This window comes from Protopterus annectens, chromosome 9.part0 (assembly GCF_019279795.1).
Source record: "Protopterus annectens isolate FY-2018-M chromosome 9.part0, PAN1.0, whole genome shotgun sequence".
NCBI lineage: Eukaryota > Metazoa > Chordata > Ceratodontiformes > Protopteridae > Protopterus > Protopterus annectens.
The window spans coordinates 140,148,449-140,173,761 of NC_056743.1; the positions used below are offsets into that span (position 1 = coordinate 140,148,449).

At 40.7% G+C, this 25,313-nt stretch overlaps 1 long non-coding RNA gene across 1 annotated transcript in view; it reads left to right on the plus strand.

The window, feature by feature from the left end:
- Positions 1-3,040: 3,040 nt before the first annotated feature.
- The window catches only part of LOC122810858, a 200,699-nt gene continuing 178,426 nt past the window's right edge, over positions 3,041-25,313 (plus strand). Inside the window, exons 1-3 of the long non-coding RNA XR_006366127.1 lie at positions 3,041-3,197; positions 4,146-4,283; positions 10,490-10,555. This is a non-coding gene — a long non-coding RNA (uncharacterized LOC122810858). The remainder of the gene's footprint in view (positions 3,198-4,145; positions 4,284-10,489; positions 10,556-25,313) is intronic.

Sequence of the window (25,313 nt, forward strand, 5' to 3'; positions counted from 1 at the left end):
ATAAGGTGTCAAGATTGCGCAGTCCTGAAATGTCATTCCCACATTCATCTTTCTGTATTGACATTCTGAATGGCAGTACAGAAAGCAATTTATATACTTCTTCCACCAACCCCCCGCTATTTCTGAAGAGCTGTGACAGGGAGGAGGTGTGTGTCTGGGAGAGGGTGTGTGCTTCAGATTGTCATTAGCAGTCAATTGGAGCTGCCCTGTTTTTTTTTTTGGCATTTCCAGTTAAGAGCTGTGGCAGGGAGGTGGAGGAGGCATGTGCCTGGGAGGGGATGTGTGATCCTGTGGTCCATACTGTCATGAACAGTCTATCAGAGCTGCCTTTTTTTGGCTGTTCAATTTGAACAAGGAGGTGGGACAGCCCAGGGAACTGGTGAGGCAGCTACACCTATGATTCGGCAGAAGTGGGATACATGTAAAAGCAGCTGCTCATTGGTACAGTGAGAAGCTTTGCCATCTTATCTTGCTTTGCTCTAGTTGGGTTCTTGGTTGTTTTTTCTGTGTGGAATCCACGTGCTGTCCCAGTCATTGTATAGGTTTTAACCATGTGCTCTGGTTTCTTTCAGAACTGTAAGAACTGTTCCTTCAGTTATTCTAATGTGAATGTGCATTGTGAGTGTGTAAAAATCACAGAATTTTTTTCTGTGGAGCTACACAGAATTCCTGGGCATGTACAACTTTTCTCAGCAGCAGTAAAAAGAAATGCATGTTAATAAGGCATTATTTTGAAAAATAAGGTATAGAATACATTAAAGAACACTCACACCTTTAGAACTTCTAGGGACTTGTCAGTCTCTAAACCCAACACTGTAGAAATGGCTTTTGAGATGGACTTAGTGGTGGCCTCTGTCTGCATCCTCCAGCTATTGTAAACTGACCCCACAAAGACTTTTATGCAGAAGGTTGCTATAGCTTCTGGGGAGTGGGAGGATGGCTTTATTTAACTTTCTGCACAGTCAAACTGCAGAAGTGGGTGCAGAAGGTAGCAGTAGCTTACATGGGGCCTGGGGAGAATGCGGTCATTATTTCGCTAACTTTCCTTACAAATCTCAGAGGTGCACATAGAATGTTGCTTTAGCTTGTGTTGAGGCTGGGGTCAGTGTTGTCATTATTTCTGCATTTGTTGTAGCAAACTTGAGAGATGAGCATATAAGATCACTATGGCTTATGTATGTTCAGTGTATGGTCTAGGAACAATAAACTGATTACGTTACTGTAATCTTTATTTTGTTTCACTTTCCTCACTACCAAACTTCAGACACCTATACAGGTGTCTACCTTGAGATGTAGGGGTTAGGAGGCTTGTTGTTTATATATGCTTGACAGGAACAAGTTCAAACGTGTTATCGTATTGTAGTTGTTCTTTTAGTTTTGTCCCAGGCTTACATCAGGGTGCTACAAGGAAGGCGTTTTTTCTTTTGATTGTAACAGTGAGGAGGCATGTTATGTATGTTTATGACAGCAGCCACCTGATAAAATATGACTGAGGCCATGTGCACCTTGTTTTTCATTATAATTATAATCTAACACCAGCGGGATATACAGAAGGTGCCTGTATATTTTTTTTTTTTTGGGGGGGGGGGGGTGGGTAGGGAACACTACTTACAGACAGGATTTCCTTTCAAAGATTTGTCTTCTCAGTTTATTGTGAATTAATATTTTGTCACATTTGAGTGTTAACCTAGTGGAATTAACCTGTCAACAAAAGATATTTAAATTAAAAGTTTTAAATTAAATCTGTATCTCTGCCTTCATTTCAAAAGTGAAGAAGAAAATAGTGTGCCAGCTGACAGTTTTCAGGGGTATTTATAGTAAATGGGGGGGGGGGGACAGACAGCTAACGTGACATCAGAATGGATGTGGGGAGGGGAGCTGGCCGATTCCCCTACCTAGGGCCCATTTGACCATGAGCCGGCTCTGGGTGAAGCATTCCATATGATCTGTGTTGACCAATAAAGCATGTAGTTCAGCTGCATGCAACTTTTAAGCTCTAGAAACTTTGTGTTAAATCATTTTCAAGATAGTGCAGCTTAAATCTAACGTGATCAACATAGAGTAATCAGAAACATGCAGTTCAGTCCAATGCATTGTATTTTATTCAGAAGTATCTAAAGATGTGTGAGTTGAAATTTATTAATATTAGACATGTTTTAGTCATTGTGTAGTGCTTGTATGTTTTTTTCGGAATCCGTGTAACTTGGAATACCTACCACAACTCAGCTTTGGTTTATGCTGGAACATTTTATCAAGAACAAGTGATAGATCCATATTTCTTTCATTACTAAAGTTGGTGAGACACTGTGTATGTAATCTAATCTATTCATCTATCTATCTATGTGTGCGTGTACACCTGTCTGTCTGTGACTATGTTCCTATTTGTCAAGTGGATTTTGTATGGCTCACAGATTACAGGTGAAAGTTTTGTCATTAATGCACAAAGTTTTAATGTACAAGGGAAATTTAACGGTGATAGCACAGGTGTTGTGTATGCAGCAGTATGCCAAACATGCCCTGGATTCTATATAGGAAACACTGAGCGTAAACTAAAACATAGCATTTATGAACATCTCTATGAAATTAAAAAGAAACAGACAACAAATGCTCTGTCTAAGCATATACAGGAAAATTTGGGGCATCGTGAGTTTAAATTCACGATATTGGACAATGTGTGCTGTAATATAAGACAGGGGCCCTGGCCACTAGGCCACTATAGCTAGAAAAAGAGAACTACACTGGATGCTATACTTAAATGCAGTAAGCTGTCCAGGACTGAGCGAACACACTTCAGTAGCTTGTTTATTAAAACTAAAAGCATAGCCAGGATAAACCATGTGTTATTTTGGTGAATGAAATATAAAGACAATGTGTTTTTAAGTGCATTTTGTGGTTTTAATACATGTATTTAAGGAATGTTTATATCTCTTAGATAATGGGAAGCATTTTGTGCTGCAAAGGTGGAACGGCTCTTTAAATTTTTGAAACTTTTGTGTCAGTCATGTGATTTAATGGTTGTATTTAAGGAGGGACTTTTAAATGTTGTACTATTTGATGAAGTCTTTATGTTAAGACAAAAGTCCTTATCTCGTAAATAAAAGTTTGTAGCAGCACTGGAGTTGTTCACAGCATTCTGTTCTTTGTATTTTTTAGCAGTTTGTTGGTGGAGTTGGATTTTAACATACTTCAATGAACAGGTAAGAACAGGGCAGTCTACCTGGACCACGCCTACTTGAGCTCAGTCTTCTTTGAGTAACTTTATCTGATGCACATTTTCAGTTTCTCTGTATAGCAATCCTTTTAAGGATATTTATTCCATTTGTGAATGTCATGCCGTCTGTATGTTTTAAGCTTTATGTATACTTTTAAATGATGGTAGTAACAGTTGCTTCAAATTATTTTATTGGTAAATGTTTAATAGTTACTGAAAAAGTACACAAAAATCCCAGCATCAGAATAAGCAAGGGTCTGCTTATAAAAATGCATGTGGGTGTAGTACTCACCTTAGGCACAAGCTTAAAGTATACTGTCTTCTGAATTGATTTAAAAAGCTTGATTGTTTCTTACAAAAGCCTGATGGAGGAATAAGTTTTTTCGTTTCAGTACGTCCAGTAGTACCATAAAGTTGTTAGCAGTAGTGAGCTGAAAGGGCTAGACAGGGCTAGACTGGACAATGTTCAACCAAACATTTTTTTTTTCCTTTAGGTTTGTGGTTTGAATTTTATTTTTTGGTTTCTCTCTGGGGTACCAGCACAAATTGGTCTTCTGGTTTTGTGTAGCTGTAGTGGGATTATATCTCATTGTAAGCAATGCGGGATTTTCTTGGAATGTTCATGACATGTTGAACCCTGGAAGGTTCAGTTTATCCTAAACTACCAACACCTGATTTAATTATACATATATAAATTACACGCAGTACATTTATATGGTAGTAATTGTTTAAAGTTGTAAGTAAGTTACGCATTTTTTCCTAGTACAGAAGGCAAAGTGCTATTGTATGACTGCTTTCCTGTTTCAAGTGTTAATCTTTGGTAGGTTTAAATTTTAAGATAACTTTTCTTTCTTCGATGGCTTGCCAAGTCTTTCTTTATTCTCTAATGCATTGTTTTTTTTTTTCTCCTTTGGATTCTTGCTTTGCTATTGAGTGGTTTGATATGAAAGTAGCAGAGTCCTGGCATTATTTCAACTGACATGCTGAATCCAGAGGCATTCGGAAAGGTGGTGGAGGTGTCAGTAAATAGAAGCAGTAGGCTACTTTCCCTTGCCAAGCTTTTGAATCAAAGGTAATAAAGCCTCTTTCTTTTTTTTTTTCTCTGCAGAAAAACTGATTTGACTAAATAAAAAAAAAAAAAGATCGTTGAGAGGCTAGCAGTGAAAATGTATTGTGACAAGGTGGTTCTGCTTAAGAAAATATTAAGTTATTCTGTAGATAATAAACTACTGTCTGTAGTTACTAACCTAGTTAGCTTGGTTTGGCAGGAGGATGGTGTTCTGAGTGGGAAAACAAATTGGAGGAGTTTTAAAAATTATTATTTTAAGCATTATGATGACTTGTGATCTACTTTCTCTGATACATGCACAGTTACATATGTATCTAGGTGTTTGTCCCTTTTCTGCTGTCTTGTATTACTTATGGCATGCCAAAACACTCTGTCCTTCAAGAATGCAACTGCCGTCCTGACATATGGGTTGTCCTGCCTCAGGCAGCCCTCGGTCGGCCAGATTCCAAAGTCTGAGTCCGGCATCAGCTGATGTTGCTTCTCCCTGACATCAGAGCGGCTGGGGTCTAAAAGCATCCGCCGACGCCATCTTCTCCAGTCTTTCTTGCCGCGCGGTAAGTGAAGCAGAAGCAGTTCGCAAGTGCTGGTCTGTCAGCTCCTGTGTTTTCAGTTACCGAAAAGCTAAGTACCCCATTGGGGAACTTTTTTCTTGCCTCAGCCAATGTCAGAAAAAATTGAAAAAGTTAATAATTGTTTGTCTTGTGGTAAACAAATACCTCATAAGGACTTCCATTCTTACTGCCTTCCTGCCTGGGCCCAGACCACGACGTCTCGGCCTGCGCTGCCTGTGCTTGCTTTAATAAGCGCACTCTCAGGCACCGGGCAGAATTTGCCGAAGACTTTTTTGGCGAAAAATACGCTTATATCATACCATCGGAACAACCGATAGCACATATTTCCAAAAAAGGTAAGGACCGGGACCGACATCTTCGGCCCGCGTCTTCCACAGATACCACGCCTAAGCCTTCCGTGAGTGCATCAGTCTCTTTGGAGGCGGTAATTCAACCACTCCAGGTCGACGACACCGCTTTACCACGTACTTCGGTCCCGGAGGTTTCCCCGGTGCCGGTTGTTGATTTTTCCTCCCGAATCCGAAGCTCAAGAATTACCCGACCACATTCCTGTGGATAAAGTTACTCCTGCACGTGGGGCAGCTAGGCCTCCAGTCTCCATGTCCATCAAGGCCTACACACGTGCTAAGGCTGCCAGCCAGGCTAAGGCCCATCCACCTAAATCTTTTTCCCAGGGCCCCTCTTCTGATAAACAGGTTATGACTCTAGCTGCAGATTTAATCTCTCTCATCAGAGGTTCTCAGTCGCATCCTGACAGAGGTTCTCAGCCGCCTGCAGATAAAAGGCCTAGAACTGAGCAGGCAGATATCCTCCAGGGATTCAGAGCACTCAGATACCCAGGAAGAATGCTTCCAGGCCTACGAGGACTCTGATGCTGAGGAATCAATTCCTTATGCCTCTCCTCCAGAGGATATTTCTTTTGGAGAAGTTCTCCACTCCATGAGAGAACATTTCCAGTGGCAGGGTCAGGAATTCTGACTCCAGGAAAAGGCTACGTACCTTCCTTAAGTTACCCCAGCACAGACCATTAGCTATCCCTCCAGTGTTGGATGTCTTGGATGATGTGTACTCAGACTCCAGTGCTTCCTTTGATTCTATCCCTCCTGCTCCTGTCAAGCCAGACAGATATTACAGGGTTCCTGAAACTCATAAGCATCTCTTTAAGGCCCACTCTGTGGACCTAGAAACTATTTCTCAGGGGCCCAAAGGAGTGGCTATTTTCTCAGGCAAAAACCCTTTGCCCGCAGACAGGGAATCTAGATCCATGGAGAGATGGGGCAAAAAAGTTTATACCTCTTCCACCCTTGCCATGAGGTCACTTAACTGTCTTTTTCATATGTTTCAGTACCAAGATTACTTAATGGATGATTTGCAGAAAGTTAGCCGCTCCTGAGCCTATAGATAGAAAGGCATTGCAGGATTTGGTTCATAACACTCAGCAGGTTAGCAATCATTTTCTTCAGTGTGGTTATGATGCATTGGAAGCTTCATTTAGGGCAGCTTTGACAGGGGCTGTTATTCGTAGACATGCTTGGTTGAAAACCGCCACTGCCAGGCCATGTTAAAGTAAAGCTCCTAGATGCATCTCTGGAAAAACCGAAGCTATTTGGTGCTAATGCACAGGATGATTAGCACAGGATGTGTTGAAGTCTATTGAGGAAAAGGCTAAATCAGTACAGTCAAGGATTTCCTCCAGGTACAGCCACCCAGATTCAGCAGGAATTGGCCTTCAAAGAACTGGTCCTTTCCAGACACTGACAAGTTTCAAAGGGGGAAAAAACAGGCGTGCTCGAGGTAGAGGGCAATACCGAGGCTCCTACAGGGGCCGCCAATGGCAACCTCCAAATCGGAGAAGTGGCGCAGGGAGTTCAGCTGCACCACAGGGACAATCACAATGACTTGACTTTCACACCACCGACCAAGGCTCAAAGAAGCACCTCTAGGCAGAAAATTATCCTTATTCTCAAAGAACTGGCACATTTTAACCAAGGACAAATGGATTCTGGACATAGTAGACAAAGGTTACAGGTTCCACTTCCATACCTTACCAACGAGACAAGGCATGCCAAACCTGCCACTAAATTAAAGGGCAGAGGCACTCATACAAGTTTCAAATCTGTTACAAATAAATGCAATAGAGAAGGTTCCTCCTCAGGAACAAGGCCAGGGATTCTATTCAAGACTTCCTTGTTCCAAGAAAAGAAAAGCAATGGAGACCTATGCTGGACTTGTCCGCTCTAAACACTCTTCTCACTGTGCCAAAATTCAAAATGCTGATGTTGCAGCAACTCCTTCCCATGCTGGGCAAGGGGTCTTGGCTGGTTACTCTGGACCTCAAGGAGGCATACCTGCATGTCCCAATCAGACACAGTTGCAGAAGATACCTCAGATTTCTTGCAGGATCAGAGCATTATCAATTCTCAGCATTACCGTTTGGCTAATCTACTGCCCCCAGAGTATTCACGAAATGCCTGGCATCAGTAGTTGCACATTGCAGGCTCCAGGGGATTCAAATATACCCTTACCTGGACGATTGCCTTATACAAGCAAACAGTCCAAGTTTCTTAGCAAGGTTTGTTTGCTATGTCATTCAATTACTACAGGCTTTGGGATACACAGTCAACATGCAAAAATCAAGACTACTGCCATCCCAACAAATTATTTTTCTAGGAGCCAAACTGGACACACAAGGAGAAACAAGAACATTTACCAAACTACTTCAAAAGCCTAGCAAAGCTCACCCGGCTGACTGCAAGGAAAATCCTGCAGGCCCTGGGGTTCATGGCATCTTGCATTCTTCTGATTCCACTGGCAAGACTACACATGAGAAAGCTACAATGGTACCTAAAAAGCTTATGGTCTCAACACAGCCACGATCTAGAAGCCGTAATACCACTCATTCCATGCCTACAAAGGGAATTTTTGTGGTGGGCTCAAGCAAGTCAGTCAAAGGCATGTCTTTCAACAAACCTCTAGCAAGTCAAACTATTACAACAGATGCCTCAGACCATGGATGGGGGGTGCACTTGGGACGGCAGATGCATTCAAGGGCAATGGACTCCCAGGGAAATGCATCTGCACATAAATCAAAAAGAGATGTTGGCAGTGATGCATGCAATCGAGGCCTTCTGAAAATCCCTTCAAGGTCATCTGCTAATAAGGACAGACAACACCACTGTCATGTGGTATATAAACAAGCAGGGAGGCACTCATTCTTATCCCCTCTGCAGACTAACAATGACTCTTTGGGAAAAATCCCTGAATCTGAACATCCACTTGCAATCTCAGTTTGTTCCAGGCAAGGACAATGTTCTGGCGGACAAGCTGAGCAGAAATTTCTTGGATCCACATGAATGGATGCTGCATCCACACATTTTCTCACAAATAAGTGCCTGGGGAAGACCGGACACAGATCTCTTTGCTTCTCACCTCAATCATCACCTGGATAAGTTCTGTTCAAGGACGCACCATCCTCTAGCCTGGAGAATGGATGCTCTCTCCTTCAGCTGAAACTCCCTAACAATTTATGCATTCCCTCCTCTACCATTACTGACCAAGGTGTTACTGAAGATCAAAGCAGAACAACCAAAAGGAATTTTGATAGCTCCAGACTGGCCAAGACAGCACTGGTATCCACTGCTACTGAGCATAACTCACACCAAGCCGTGGCCCTTGCCTCAATGGCCTCTCCTAACTCAGCGCAATTACAGGACTGTTCATCAAAACCTGCAAACATTGCAGCTGACAGCTTGGAGGGTTCCTTGACTTTCAACCATATCCCTCTTTCCGAAAGAGTTCAGGAAATCCTGTTGGAATCACGCAGACCTTCCACCAGAAAAACCTATTCAGCCAAATGGAAGAGATTCATAATCTGGAATGCCAACAAGGGTCAGGATGCATCAGTATTGAGCATGCCACAGATATTAGAATACTTGGTGGAAATGTTTCATAGTGGCCTCTCATTCTTCCATAAAAATTCACGCTTCAGCAATCTCAGCAAAATACAACTGTGACCCACCTGTGTTTTCGCATCCCTTGCTAAGACAGTTTCTAAGAGGGATAAAGAATATCAAACCTCCCAGAAAACCACCAGTACCAGCATGGGACCTCAATTTCGTCTTGGAAAAATTAACTCTTCCTCCTTTTGAACCAGCAGCATCTTCAGAAATGCAATTTCTCTCCTGGCCAACTCTTTTCCTGTTGGCAGTTACATCAGCAAGAAGAGTCTTGGAGATACAGGCCCTCATGGCAGTACCTCCCTTTCTCATTTTTCATCAGGACAGAGTTTCTCTAAGAACCAATTCTTCATTCATGCCAAAAGTGATATCCAGGGTGTCTCTAAATCAAGCAATTCACCTGCCTACTTTCTTTCCCAATCCACAGAGTAAGGGGGAAAAGCTGCTGCACACTTTGGACATACACAGACAATTATGCTACTACTTGGACAGAACAAAGACCACCAGAAAGTCTGATCAACTATTTGTAGCCTATGCTGCTGGAGCGCAAGGAAAGGCGATCTCCAAACAAACAATTTTCAAAATGGATTGGACACCGCATCAGATTCTGTTACTCTTTCCATGGAAAAGGTGTGCCAGCCAATATTAGGCCACACTCCACCAGAGCTATAGCCACATCCACAGCTTTTCTAAGAGGAGTGGCTACAAAGGACATTCTAGAGGCTGCTACATGGAGCTCCATGCTTACATTTACCAAACACTACAACCTGCCTTTATACTCCAGATCTCGAGCAGGCTTTGCTTCGGCAGTCATGCAGGGAATTTTAGCTACACCATCCTTTTCTTGGATCCTACCACCCCCACCTTGGCTATGGTATTCAACACATGTCAGGACTGCAGTTGCATTCTTGAAGGACATAGTACAGTTTTGTACCTACCATAAATGTAGATGTCCGATAGATATGCAACTGCAGTCAGGTTTTCCCTCCCACCTACCCCTCTGCAATTTTCCTTTAGGATCCATTCCCCCCTTTTTCTCTATTAGCTGGGGATATCTGTTATGGTGTATCTGTTTATTACTGTTTTGCATGTTTGGAATTTGTTATCCATTCACTAAATTTAGACTTCTTTGGAGGGCACCTGGTATCTGGGGCAAGAAACACTGAAGAAGATGGCGTCGGCGGATGCTTTTATACCCCAGCCGCTCTGACGTTGGGGAGGAGGCGACATCAGCCGACGCCGGACCCAGACTTTGGAATCCGGCCGACTGAGGGCTGCCTGAGGCAGGACAACCCATATGTCAGGACTGCAGTTGCATATCTATCGGACATCTACATTTATGGTAGGTACAAAACTGTACTTTCTCTTTTGGGAGAGGCTGATGGCATAGTATGAGTTCTCTGACTCTGCCATCTTATGTGTCTTAGTGTGACCTGTGTTTCATTGTGGTGAGTTTCACCACTATGTAATATTTTGTACAAGCCACTGGTGAAGTACTTGTTTGGCTTTTTTTTTTTTTTTTTTTTTTTTTTTTTTTCTTCACTGTTGTGCGACCTTGGATTTGGTATATGTAATTGGGGATGGGGGTGCTTTAGACGTGTACCTGGTGTTTTTGCATACTTTTGTGGGTGGGGGCTTGTCATGCTATGAAAAATCTCTGGTGTGTTTTTTATCTTTTTAGGTTTACCATTTTTTTGGAGTGCAGTTTGATGAATGGTGAGCCAAAAGACAGTGCTTGTTTGCGTAGGTAGGTAAACAGTCTGACTAATGTACCACCTGTTTTTAAGTAGGGCACCATTTAGAAATGGAGGTTGTACAAATTGTATTGTCTCTTTCCTCAAGTTTATTGGAAGTGCATTATCCTGTGTTTAGAAATGTATATACTTCCATGACAGGATATTTGACAACCTTGTGACTATGTTTTATATGAATTATTTTCTGCTGATCTTATGTTCTGTACCATGAACAAATTTCATAAGATATCATACAATGGGTCCACTTTATAATTTTGAAATATCGAAATCCCGAATTTCAGTATTTCAAAATTATTTACCTGAATTGCGAAATTCAAATTCCCGAAGCTTGGAGATGTTGAATTATCACTTCTGGTGGTGCGGTGTGTGAATGGATGGGTGGAAGTTTAGGTATGTATGTGTGTTGGTTAGGGGCTTCTGTGCAATCTTGGAATTAAGTAGGGGGGTGTGCAGCCCTCCACATGAGGGGTACAGGGTGTGGCATGGCGTGGTGTGGTTTTGGGATTTATTGTTTTTGGCTTTGTAAGTTTGAAATACTGAAATTTGGGATTTCAGTATTTTGGGGTTACAAAGTGGATCCCATACAAATATCTAGCATCTAGTTTTATTCTGGAAAAAAGGAGAGAAGGGGAAACTAAAATGTATGTGATAAACTAGAAACATCTTTGTGTTCCCTTGCATTATAAGCAATTAATAGAAATCCAGTTTCCAGTCTCAGGAAAATAAATTGTAGCTTAAATGCTAAACATAAACTACTTATTTGTCACTCAGTTTTTATTACCTAAGCCTTCAGTGACAAAGGCTGAAGATATTTAGAAGATTAATGTTAATGGGAAAAGTTATACTAGCATGGTCCACATGTGGTGCGTACTTTATATACAACTAATTTATAATGTGTGCCGCTGGTCTCCATTGGTAACTTCAAATCCAAAGGGGCACTTCAGGACACAACTGAATCTGGTGGGACTAGTTATAAAGGGGTGGAGCTATGTTACAGTAGGCCCAGACCAGGCTCATCAACTCCATAAAATAAGTGCTCCGTCACTATTGCATATGCTGAATAGTCTGCCAGCAAACACTAGACTAAAGCACATTTCAGAGTTAGAGGTGTTTAGGTTCTGCTATAACCATAGGTCCCGACCTTTTAGATCAATGTGGAATATAAACCCTAGCAATGGGTGATGTAGTCAAAATGTGAAATGCCCTATTTTTGCACTGCTAAGCAACATGCCATTGCCATGGGGCCTGGTAAAACATTTGTAAAATTCAATATGACACACGAGTCAGATACAAAACAAGCTGCAATACCATAACCACACCATAATGTACATTTTATTTAACATTTGTTGACTGGGATAGTCTGACTAAGCTTGTGACCTTTTTCAGTGGAGGCCTGGGGGGGAAAAGCTCCACAGTATGAAGTATACAATGACAGTACAACATTTTTTGACAATTTCACAGCAAAGTATACAATGTCAAGCTTTGTAGAGAGAGGAGAAAAAATCAGAAGGTGAAAGAAGTGTAGAATAGTAGTAAAAGCAGAATAGTTGGGTGAGATTCAGATTAAGGAAAAAAAAAAAGTGAGGGGAAGAAAGGTGGTATCGGATAATGGGGAGCAAGATAGAGGGGGAAGATAGTTAATATATGAAGTAGGGAAGGCTATCAAGTAGGATGATTATAGTGACATAAATTGACATAGTACATCAAGCAGCACTCTCTGTAGAAATCAGATGGTCACTAATCCATTTACTACATATTGTCTAAACAGACCTGTTAGGACGCTGTCCTTGCACTATACACTGTCAGATGCACACTTCCTTGCACTATACACTGTCAGATGCACACTTGTATACTGCTGTGGCTTTCTCAGCATCTAACATGTCTAGGCAGCTTAAGATCACAGCAGTCCAGTTCTTTCTTCATTACCACTGCTAATGAGCTCAATGTTTTTACACTGATACTGTCACAATACCGTTACTTTCCGCTAAATGCTAAATGCTCTTTCAGCTTGTACATTTGAGTGCGGCAAGCAAATTCGTCATCACCTGCTTTGTGGCATTTTCCCATCAGTGCAAAGGTCCCTCAGAAGGTGTGCCCAGTACTTTGACACAAGTGGGGCCCATCTGCTGGACCTAGTCAGATTCCCTGTGTCCTCAGCCTGATATTGGGTAAACTCTTCACTTAATCGTTCAGCCTCAGCATCATTTTCAGACACCCTGACTGAATCCAATATCCCTGACCAGTCCTGATGTCCACTTTTTTGGCAGGATTAACGAGTGCAACATCTTTCATTAATTACATGATCCTGCATGGGGAAACTTTTTTAAGCATTTTCTGCAGCATAAGCTTTTTTTTTTTTTTGTATAAAAGTTAAATTCTATAAACAGTGCTGGCAATATCCTCCTTATGGCTATTGGTGAAATGTTTAACTTCATAGCCAGTATGCAGATCACTGTTTGGCAGAACAGAGCTACTGTCAGTCAACACTGAAACATCACTGAGTTTGATTAGTCTGACAGCAGCTGGAGGTCTGAGGAGTCTGCCAGCATATTGCTGCAGGAGTTTATGCACAGTGGCATGCAGTGTCAGAAGCTGACTTTCTCTGCTTTGAAGCTGAATGTTTAACTCTAAAGATTCCAGTGCATACTTGAACACAAAAATCCATATGCAGTTCATGACTCTGTAGGTGTTTGGAAATCGACAGTCTTAGCAGCTATGTCCAGGGTTCTGTAAATACCTTCACAAGACTCAGCCGGTAGGTGCATGTCTAATGACCTTGAGGGGACCGGTGTGCCTGTGAACAAAGAAAATTCTTGCAGTTTTTGTTTTTTTGTGCACTGGAACTGAAATGACAGTACATATCAGATACAAGTTGTTAAACTGGTGACTGTAGTGCTTTTTTAAACTATCCTTACTACATGGATCTGCCAGGTGGCACAATCACCCCACATTTACAATGGTAGGCTTCACCTCCTTTAAATGACGTATAATTGTTCTCCAATCACCGAGGCAGCATTGTCTGAAGAAAAGTCCACAATGTCAAATGAGTGTTAAAATTGTGCTAGAGTGGAAATTAAAGCATCAAACAATGCTCGTCCAGTTCCTGACATGCATTCTGGAACATGAAAGAACCGTATTACATTTTTTTGCCTGCCTTTTCATAAAGGTCATCACCTATGTTTGTGCTTTGGTCCATATGCTCACAGAATGGTGATTTCTGGCCGGCAGCAACATCATAATGGTAATGCGGCCCCAGAACATCATGTGTAATACAGGCTGCCTTTGTTGCTCCACATACCATTTTCCTGAACATCTTGAATCCCCTCTAAATTTCTTCATAAATTTTAGGATGTGTTCTGCTGCTGCAAATAAGGTGTGTTTAGCAAGAAGTGACACAACCAACCTGTCTTAACAACCTTTGTACTTGCTAAACTGAGGTCCAAAGAAGTCTACCATAGTTCTTCCAGCTGCATGCTTGCAATTCTGTCTCACTGTTGGCATGTCATTGCAGATCATGTCAGCCACTGTGATAGATTGTGAAGTCTGTTACAGGTCTTGCAGAAAGCATATTTCACTCCACACTACTCGCAGAAAGCCAAAGGCAGTTGCTCTGTCTGCTAACTATAAAGGCCTGCCTGCACGATCACTTTGTGATAGTCTGGTGCCCACTTGCCCAGCTAACCAGTGTTACAAACGGGAGTGATTCATTGCAAATTGACATTTTCAGTATGATCAAATCAGTCTTGTATCTTAAAAGTCATGTCAAGGATAAACCCAGTTAAATAAATGTACGTGCAAAACACTTTGAACTGTAGTATGAAATGCAGTAGAAAGAATATATAAACTACATCTGGACAGTACCACCTGTATTTAAGTCGCCACTTCAGAATGTTCTAGCCCTGTCCTATACCTGGCAAAGGTGCCTTGAAAAGTTAGCCCTCAGTACTTTTACAAGAATGTGACATTTGAGACGTCTTGTGGAACAGTCACGACTAAAGAAACATCTTGCGTCTTTAACCACACAAGCATAAAGGCAGACATACCATATCCCAACAAACCTTTGCAGAGCAAAAAATCCCAGTATCCTACTGTAAAATCTAAACTGCACAGTAACTGCAAAAGATCCATCATGAGGAAAAATAGGCTGCAGTGATACTAGCATGAATATGCTTAGTTTCCAGTTGTGGAAACACTACTGGAAAACGAGGCCACTGCGAGTGAGGATAAACCAGAGCTGAATAAGGTAAAAATCCGGATTTAACACACGATATTGCTACTATTAACCTGAGGCATTGACAAAATAAGAATGTGAATTAATAAACATTTTCTGAAGTAGAAGTGTATTAACCATCATTAAAATGATATGCATGGCATTTTCTTCAAAAGACACCAGTATAGTTCTCAAACTGGGGACAGACCTAGAAATAATCGGGTACACTTTATTACTGAAAAATGAGACATTGGTGGTGCTGCGGTAGCATTGTCGCCTCACAGTAAGACGCTGTCCGGTTCAATTCTCAGCTAGAGCGTCTTCTGGATGGAGACATGCGTGAGTGGGCATACCTTCGTTGAAGGTTGTGCGTCAGGGCTGGTAACTCTGCATGTAAAAATCAACTAGCAATCATTAGCGGACCGAGTTCTGCTGTGGTGACGCCTAACCGGGAAAAGCCGAAGGACACAACAGAAGAGAAGGTGAATTAACACTTTCAGAAAACAAGTTTATAATTTTAATTGTCCAGTGCATAGTTCAACAAATCCTGAAGTAATCAGACACATGCATACAGATATTTCAAGCATGGGCATTAATGCGCATCTAGCCTGCCAATATACGAAAGCACTTATTCTCATAAGTGTCCAAGCTGTTTTAAAAATATCTAAACCAGTACTTGCTTTAATATAATTTGGTAGCCTGGGTAGCCTGTCCCATGTATCAGCTGCTCTGATAACCAATTGATACACTTCATTCCCATATAATCCTCTGCATAGGTTACCTGATTCCCTACCACTTTTTGATAATCCCAAAACATTTCCAGAGATTTCTCTAAATGCCCTGTATACCGGAATGCTTAAGACATTTGATGTAACAAGAGAATTTAAACAAGGTTCTAATCCTTGCCTTCTCTGCAATCATTATTAATTTTAGAAGGTAGTTTAAAGGGACAGAGAACACTCGAGTCAACAGCAGGGAATAGGTAATACAAATAAAGGAAACCTAGCTTTGTCAAATGACACTCTGGTATATTACACTGTTTGCTATCAAAACTGAGAGGCAAAACAATTTCTGTTCAGTTTTGAAGTAAACCATCGAAACTGGAATCTCGACTGCGTTACAACGCCATGCCGACATTGTCTTCAAAAACATCACATGATATCCGTATGTAAATGAAACTGCTATACAGCACATCACTGCCCCCACACCCCCTGCTAATAATGTATTCCAACTTTGAGATCACACTACTATGGGGAAATGGATGAATTTCCAAACCTCACTGTACTGCAATCTCCATACAGTTTGTCGAACACACTTATGAAAATGCACTACTGCATTTGCATGTGTTCAACTTTGTCATTCACAAAATGTTGTATAATGCAATCTGACTTGCAGCATACGCTATATCAAGATCATCATCAAAAATGAAAAAAATCCCCCACACAGCAGCTCCGTCTTGACTCTGTGCATTAACTGGTAGAGCAAAGTAATGTGGGCATTACAAATTCGGTGTCCTAGGTTTGCAGGTAGTTATCATGCTTGCAGTCCAGGTAACCACTCAACAGCCTAGATCAAATTCCCAGTCTCACTGATCTCCATAGTGCCCACATTTTCTACCACCTCTTAATCAGAAAGAAATGAAAATTTTCATAAATTTTTACAATGGAAAAATGACAGCAAACACAGCATGATTACCACTTTCAGTTTGCTACAATCATTGCAGCACTTAAAATGAAAACATACTGTCCTTTTCCTACATGTGCCCACATTGCAGTGCTGGGTGAGAGAACACTAGATACATAACATGACTTTTCTTTGTGCAAGTTTTAAACTTCTCAAAATCAAGTTCTATTGCAAAACAAATCAGATGCACAAAGTTTGATGTACTTTGGGGACAAACATCCAAAAGTAACGATGCATTTTAAATATACTGCTCTTGTAAAGCTGTTAGAACAGGACTTTTTGCATGCATTTTCTGAAAGGATATGAAATCGGAAACTCCAGTGCCTCTCAATACCTAGTGACTTAAAACCTAAGAGCATAATTTCCCAAAAAAAAAAAAAAATTTGAGCAGCAAACGAAAAAATACAAAAACAAAAACCTGGCTGAGGAATGCATCTGGGACAAACACAGTAGAGCTATACAATTAAGTTACTATGTACTGCTCAACCTGTTGGCACAATCTAGACTGGATTACATAACATAAATCACAGGTCAGTCAGAACAGGAGTGACTCATTACAGCCTACATTTTAAGAAGCTTACCTCTACACAGTACAGGAAAGCAGCTACAGCTCCCCTCAATCCACAACAAAATTCAGGAGTAAATAATCCAAAGCAGTAAAAGTACAATCAGTAGCAACACCATCCAGCAAACGTGATTTGGGTTAGAGGTCTGCTAATCTCAGTCACAGACTCCCTGAAGCACTGTAGACTGCTGTTTATCTCATCCTTCCAGAATAACTTGTAAGCCTCAGACTGGACCAAACAAATCCTTCCTGGCTTCCTCCACCGATATGACCCATGCACAAATGTCCTCGTTCCTTCCTCAAGCTGGTACTGGTCCAAGGTTATTTTCCTGGATCCTGAAGACCTTTTTGAAGGCATTTTTCTGGTATGAAAACCACTGTGTATAATTATTTGGGAGCTCTCATTGGCTCTTGTCCTCTGAAACACTTATTGATTGGCTGTAATTATGATATGAGGCAATCGGAAACTTTGTAGCACAGCCAACACTGTTCAATGTGGAACAGTAGAGCATTATTTGGTTTGTATACCACAATGCCAAGTGTCAGTAATTGCAGTATATTAAACAATCCAAACCAATGTAGTGGAGGGAAAGCTGTTAATATGGAACAGTGGATTTGTTTAGGTTTGAATGTGGACCATTCTGTATAAACTGGAGCACTTGGCTGCTCAGGCTATAACACCTCTATAAACAGTAAAAAAAAAGTGGTTGGTCTTGACTGCATGAAATGACTACACACAGTGTAGTAAACAGACTGTACTGTGTGAAGTAGTTTGCATTACACCAAAGCTACAGTGCCAAACCTTTCATCCACAAACAGCCATTATATTAATTGCCGACCTAAAGTATCTGCATTGACTCTGCCAGGATTAAAACGAAAATAATAATTGTATTAAATTACTCTGCACAGGAACAGTAGTTGCAGACTTGTGTGACATCTGACTTTACCCAAACACAGTAATCTTGCAAAGCCACAATTAGAACAGTAAACGGCAAGATCAGTCAACTCATTTTGATCACAATCACCCCCCACCACCATTACCTAACTAAATTAGCTGCTTTTTATTTGTCCGTATTAAAATAGAAACTATAACAGTTGTGCTTCATACTTGCATTACTTTCATTTTGTTGACAGATACATTAGTCACAGCTTGTATATGCAGCCAAATACACATTTATTTTTATTTTACTTTTGATTACTAGAGTTTCAGCAACTGACTTTAGTTGAAGAAAAAAAAAAACCTTTTCAGCATATGTCAAGGAGAAAAGCTCCACCATATTAGAAACATTTTTAAACCTTTAGTGTATACATGAACAGATACAAATTAACAAACATTAAGAATTACTCAAACCTGCTAATCTTTAAATCCAGATAGAAAAGTATTACAGCTTTGCTTATCTGAAATTAGAACAGTAAACAGCAAGGCTAGTTTCTTTTACATATTGCCCGAATCCTCATTGCCCACCCCACCTGCAATATCTGGTTTGGTTTGGTTTGGTTTGGTTTGGTTTGGTTTGGTTTGGTTTGGTTTGGTTTGGTTTGGTTTGGTTTGGTTTGGTTTGGTTTGGTTTGGTTTGGTTTGGTTTGGTTTGGTTTGGTTTGGTTTGGTTTGGTTTGGTTTGGTTTGGTTTGGTTTGGTTTGGTTTGGTTTGGTTTGGTTTGGTTTGGTTTGGTTTGGTTTGGTTTTTGTGGTCTATCTTATTTTGAAAGCGCTTGTGTTTATTTCAGTAAAGAAGACATTACATTTATTGAGTTCATTTCGTGTGGTGATTCCTGTGGATTCTGTACTACTATATCTTAAGTAACTGTTAAATAAATTTGTTAAAGTCAGACTGTAAAAATCATCTGGCATTCAAAATCAATGTCAGTCAATAACAAACAGTAATGCAGGAAAGCTCAAGTATCTAAAACTCTAATACTCTAATGTACATTAGGAGGCAAAAAACCATACACAAACTTGTACAGAATTTTGTCTGATTTTATTGTGAGACATATGGTATTTTATACACTTTACTATCAGCTTTTGCCCACCTCACTGACGTGGTCAGTGACAGGGTCTTTACATCATAGTAACTTATGAAAAAGTGCTGAGATGGTGTTTTCAAAAATCTTTTCCCATGAGAATATTACAGCCTTGCAAGCACCTGGTCAGTCACAATGTCCTTCCGAGGATGTAGCCAATTCAAGGCTCTTAGATTAGTTCGAATACAATGGGTGCATGTCTTCTTTAATGCTTCTCTTTGTCCCTCTCTTGTTTACCAGCTGGACACTATCTCTGATAGTGCGACAACTATTCTTCTGGTGGAAGCAGGAAAAGATACACATGCAGACAGATTTATTATTTTCTAACTTTGCAAAATAATCTTTACTGACAGACATGAGCCAGGCCGCGCTAAACGCTGCCAAGGCCAAATTTCTAATTACACTGCAGCTTATGCTTCAAGCAATAATATGCGAATTTATTTCTACTATTATTCTAGTAAAACAGAATTAAATGCATTACATATCATACTATTTTTCAACCTTTGTTCTCTATATAGATTTGAGCACATTTATTCCTGTCTAAAGCACACATTTCTCTATATATCTGACCACACAACTTATATATGTTTGAATATTTGAATACACATTTTCCTAAGCAGCATATATGTAAATATATTTTTCTAGGCAGCATGTATGTAAATATATATTTTCTAGGCAGCACATATGTGAATATATATATTTTTCTAACATTCTCCCTCCTGTTAATGCATTTCATTCTATTTGAAACATAAACAGCATCATTTCATTTCTTAGCCTTTTCCTTTCAAGGACTTTTAGCTAAGTAAGTCATTTGCTTTATATTTCAGATAGGCTTTCGCTTGCTTGTATCAACAAATTCAATTCCATGTCTTGGTACATAGTTTCAGTTACTGATATGTCAACTAAGTCTTTAACTAATTTTTTCACACAGGGTATGCGCAGCAGACACATGCTCCAATTATGAGCAGTACTACACAAATTGCTATCAGAATATTCATAAGGACCGACCCCACCCCCAAATAGATTCTGGAAACAGTGGGTTTGGGCCTGGTTCTGCCATTGCTGACACCTGCTGTATTACCTCCAGGTGATCATTGATTTCATGTTGGTTGTCTGGCATTCTTCTTTGATAAGCGGCGCGCATGCCTCTCCGCCGCTAGGGTGAAGTCGAGCCATTCAGTTCTATGTCGTATACGACTGTTCTCATTGCATTCATTTCATCAGTCACAAGTTCAAGAGCGAAAAGTCGCATTGCTCATTACTTGAGGAGTTTTGACAATTTCCTCAGTTCCCAAATCGATTTGACTGCTCGGTGGGCTGGAAATATCCCAGCCCAGGATATAACACTGTCACTCAAGTGCATATGAGTCAATTTTTCTTTGTCCTTCACAGCCGAATGATCCTTCCAGCTTGCTTCAATCTTACCCACTGGATTAGCAGGTTTTCTGACTGTATTCTCGGCTGAGCTATATTTCTCACATTGCGTATTTTACCCAGGGCAATTCTGCAGTATGTCTTATGGCTGGAACCAGATAACCCAAAAACAACTGCGGACCAATTCTCAGGTAACCATTTATAGGCCTTTTTCCCACAAACAAAATAACAGTTTTCTACTTTAGTACTGATGCGGGTTAACCCTGAATGAAACATTTTCTTATCTATAACAGATAATTGTCTATATATTTCAGGAGTTTTTTGCACATCTCTCAATGTTGTTTTCATCAAGCTTAAATACGAACCATAGTTCGTGCTACAACTAGTACCTTGGTCTACAGGTTTTATATAACATTTGTAAGACACAGTTATGTTACAGTTACTCCAACCAACCTGGAGTGTCATTTTTAACGAAACAAACAATTCCTTTCTGAGTAATGGGTAAATATAATGCCACTTTGTCTTGTGATCTCACAGTACCCGTGTCAAATAATAGGTTTTCCCAAGTTTCATTTATCCCCAAGGGGACAGCAGACATTAAAAGTCCTCCATATGCTGTGGGTATTGCAGTACAAACCCAGCAATTTGAAACATTCATAGTCTCTACATAGACTCGTTTCATAGCCAGGTATGTGTTGAAGTTCGGGTGCCAGTCTATAGCCAGTCCATCATCACGTTTTATCAATTTCACTTCTGTAGTTATATGCAAGAAAAACCATAACAACAAAAGGTCACTACAAACATGGTTAATAAATGTATGATCAGCAGGCCAGTGAACCAATGTCTTTGGGGTTGCTTCACATTTTATTCACTCTGCCTCTGGCCATCCTGTATCTGTGGAATGTCAGTTAAAAATGTTTGTCCAATTTAAATTCTTTGAGTGGTTTACAGTCGTCAAATGAACCCAAGATGATCTCGGCAATTTTACTGCAGTAGGTGTTGCCAATAGTACCTGGTACGGACCTTCCCACTTTGGACTCGCCCAGTTCTTTCTTTTGATGACTTTCAGCCAGATCCAGGACCCGGGGTCAGCACGGCCTCGGTTTTGCTTCTCGTTTATCTGAAAAGAGTTCAACTGCAAAACAGTCTTATTTGTTAACAATTTCTTCATATAACTAGCTAATGAGCCATCGGCCTCCAGCTCTGCAGGCATGAGGGCCTTCCATTGTGGCACACAATATGCTCTTCAAACACTACCTCAAAGGGGTCAAGCCCTTACATTTGGAACAGTTCTCATGCTCAGCAGTGCTAAAGGCAGACAGCAAATCCAAGTCTTTTGAGTCTCACTCATCAATTTTCTCAACTTGTTTTTCAAAATTCCATTGTACCTCTCCACCAGTCCTGCTGACTGAGGGTGATAAGCACAATGGTTTTCAAAGAAATCCCAAAAATCTCCCAAGCTGATGTATTGTCTGGTTTACGAAATGTGTTCCATTGTCACTATAGATTCATTCCGGTATGCCAAATCTAGGAATGATTTCTTTCACTAAGGCTTTTGCTACTGTTGCTGCATCCGGATTCCTGGTTGGAAAAGCTTCTACCCATTTTGAAAACATATCTATGAACACTAAACAGTATTTTTCCCTTCACATTTATTCAGTTCTATGAAATCCATACAAATAGTATGGAGCGGATAGGGTGGTGTTGGAAAGCTCCCGCTTCGGTTTAAATGCTCCTGTGCATGATGTTTGCTACAAATATGACATGTTGCACAAAATTTTTGTGTATAATTAAATCATGTTTGGAATGTTTTGTTAATTAACTGTACCATCCCCTGTTGAGACATGGCTCTGCCCATGACTCAACAAAGCATATCTAAATAAATTAGATGGCAATATTGGTTTTCTCTTTGGAGATGTACAGTCCCTCTTCAAGGATTGCTCCTCGTTTTATCCACTTCTGCTTTTCTGCTTTTGTAGCTAATGTCTGCATTGTTTTAACATTTCTAAATCTAGAGTCTCAGAAGGTTGTAGTTCTTCATTTGAAAACACAGTTTCTAGGTCTGAGGCAGCTTGCTTTGCAGCTGCATCAGCCAGCATTCCCTTTGAAATTCTATCTTGTTGCTTGGTATGGGCTGCACATTTACAGATAGCTATTCTAGTGGGTAACTGAATAGAATCTAACAGGTTCAAAATCAATTGTGCATGATTAATCGGTTTGCCAGTAGATGTTATCATTCCCCTGTTTTTCCACTGTTGTGCAAAGACATGCACTGTAGAGAAAGCATACTGACTGTCAGTATATATGTTAACACATTTGTCTTTCGCTAGAGTGCAAGCACGTGTCAAAGTTATCAATTCTGCTGCTTGAGCTGACAGGTTATGTTGCAGGGGTTGTGCTTCTATGATTTCGTTATCAGTCACTACTGCATAACCCACTAGGTTTTTTCCTGTAGGACCTCGTCTACAGGACCCATCCACATAAAATGTCACCTCTGCATCGGCTAAGGGCACATCAGTAAGATCTTGTCTAGGTGTGGTTATTTGTTCCATTTCCTGAAGGCAACTGTGTGGTGTGCCATCTACAGGAATCGGAAGTAATGTCGATGGATTTAATGTCGTGCATCGTTCAATTGTCATATGGGGTTGACTCAATAGTATGGTCATACAAGAAAGATGTCTGGCAGGGGATAAAATGCTATTTTTCTTGCAGTAAAATTATCGCAACTGCATGAGGTACTCTCAACGTGAGAGGATGAAACAATACCACTGAGGCCGAAGCTTGCACTGCCATAGCTGCTGCGACAACTGCTTGTACACAGGGTGGTAATGATCGTGCCACCGGATCTAACTGTGATGAATAGTAAGCTATGGGGCGTTGCTTGCCGCCATGTTGTTGCGTCAGTACTGTCGTCATATATCCTACAGTCTACAGTCTGGAAAAATCTCTTATGGTAATTCTGAAGCCCTAAAACTAACGATGAGACTATCAGTTGTTTTAGTCTGCAAAAAGCTGCTTCTGCTTCCGGTGTCCAATTTCTTGTGCTGCCATTGGTGTTTTAAATATTAAATCAGCCAATGGAGCCGTTTCTAAAGCATAATTGCATCCAACTTCGACAAAAATTAGTCGTTCCCAAGAAGGACATCATTTCCTTTTTGGTAGTTGGTCTAGGTGCTTGTAAGATTGCTGTTTTCCTATCTTCATCTAATGTTCTACCTTCTTTGGATATCACATATCCCAGGTATTTAACCTGTTCTTTCCAAAGTTGCAATTTATGTTTATTCACTTTATGCCCTTGCTCAGCTAAGAATTTCAACAATGCTACTGTGTCTTCCCTACATTGCTGCTGGGTAGGAGCTGCAAGCAAGATGTCATCTACATAAAGTAGTACTTGGCTGCCCCCTGGTGGAGAAAACCCCACCAGGTTGCTAGCCATCTCTTGTGCGAATATTGTTGGACTTTCACTATATCCCTGTGGTAGTCGATACCTTTTGCCCTGAAATGTGAATGCAAACCAATGCTGGCTGTCAGGGTGGATAGGTATTGAAAAAAACGCATTGCTAATATCTACCACTGTGAAATATTTTTGTTGCGGCTTCAAATCATTTAACAAGGTATGCGGGTCTGGCACCGTAGGTGCCTTTGGTATTACCGCATCATTCACAGCCTGTAAATCTTGTACCATCCGCCATTCCCCGTTTGCCTTTTTAACAGGAAATAGAGGAGTATTACATGGTGAATCCAAGGATTCTACCAGTATCCCTTTCTTAAGTAATGCCATTATGATAGGTTTGATTCCTTGTTCTGCATCCTTGCTCAAAGGATATTGTCTTTTTCTTGGTCTAAAGGCCGATTTTGGTGTAATAACTACTGGCCCTGCTGTTCGAATAAGTCCTACATCCGATTTCCCTGTTGACCAAAGAACATTTGGTATTTTACTCAAAGCTTTTTCTTCTTCTTCTATCAAGAACGCCAGTCAGCTGTCTTCACTCTGTTGTAAGTGCACAGCTGGGCGATTAACCAATTTAGTTTTTGTTTCTGTACTCCTAAGTCCGATAACTCTAAGTCAGTTAGTTTCTCCCATTTTGTCACTTTGTCACCCAAGTCTACCCACCTAACATTCCTGTTCTTGGTGAGGCTAACATGCGGTAGTTTATTGGATTTGTACAATTCCAAGAACTCCTGAGGCAATGAACAACTCACTACACTATTGCCCTCAGTGTCCCAGTATAAAGTCCGTAGTATTAGTCTATTTGGATTCCTGAACAATTTTTGTTCATATTCTTTATCAGGTCCTGATGTGTTACAATAATATAGGGTACAATGTAACAAATGTTGCTGATCAACATCGAGGGGAAGCACCTTGCTGGTGGCTACATTCATCAGTTCCTTGGTCACTGCCCTGGACCGGTTGTAACCAGATCCTGGCTGTACCAATAATAGGCCTCACCCTCGATCGTACTACAAAAGCATCAGTTTGTCTCTGTGCCTCCATACCATTCATGGTAGGGACTACTGCTATGCCAAAGAGTTGCATAAGATCTCTTCCCAATAAGTTCATGGGGCATTTGGCAGAAAGTACTATTTTACTTCTCTGGGTTATACCCGAGATGGGGTCAGTTATTGCTATATCATGGGAAAGTGGTTCCCTGTACAGCTGTCCGTTTGCTGCTTTCACTAATATGTAATCGGGTGACTCAGAATGTTCCGGTAACTTTGAAGGATGTATCAAAGTTCGTGATGCTCCTGAATCACACAAAAATTTGACTTCTCTCCAGGGGCGGCTCGTGGCATCGGGCTGCCGGACTGCAGCCCCCTCAAATTAAAAAAGAAAACAAAATAAAAAAAGAAAACAAAAAAAAAAAATTTTTTTAATGATAGTCCGACTACCGGCTTG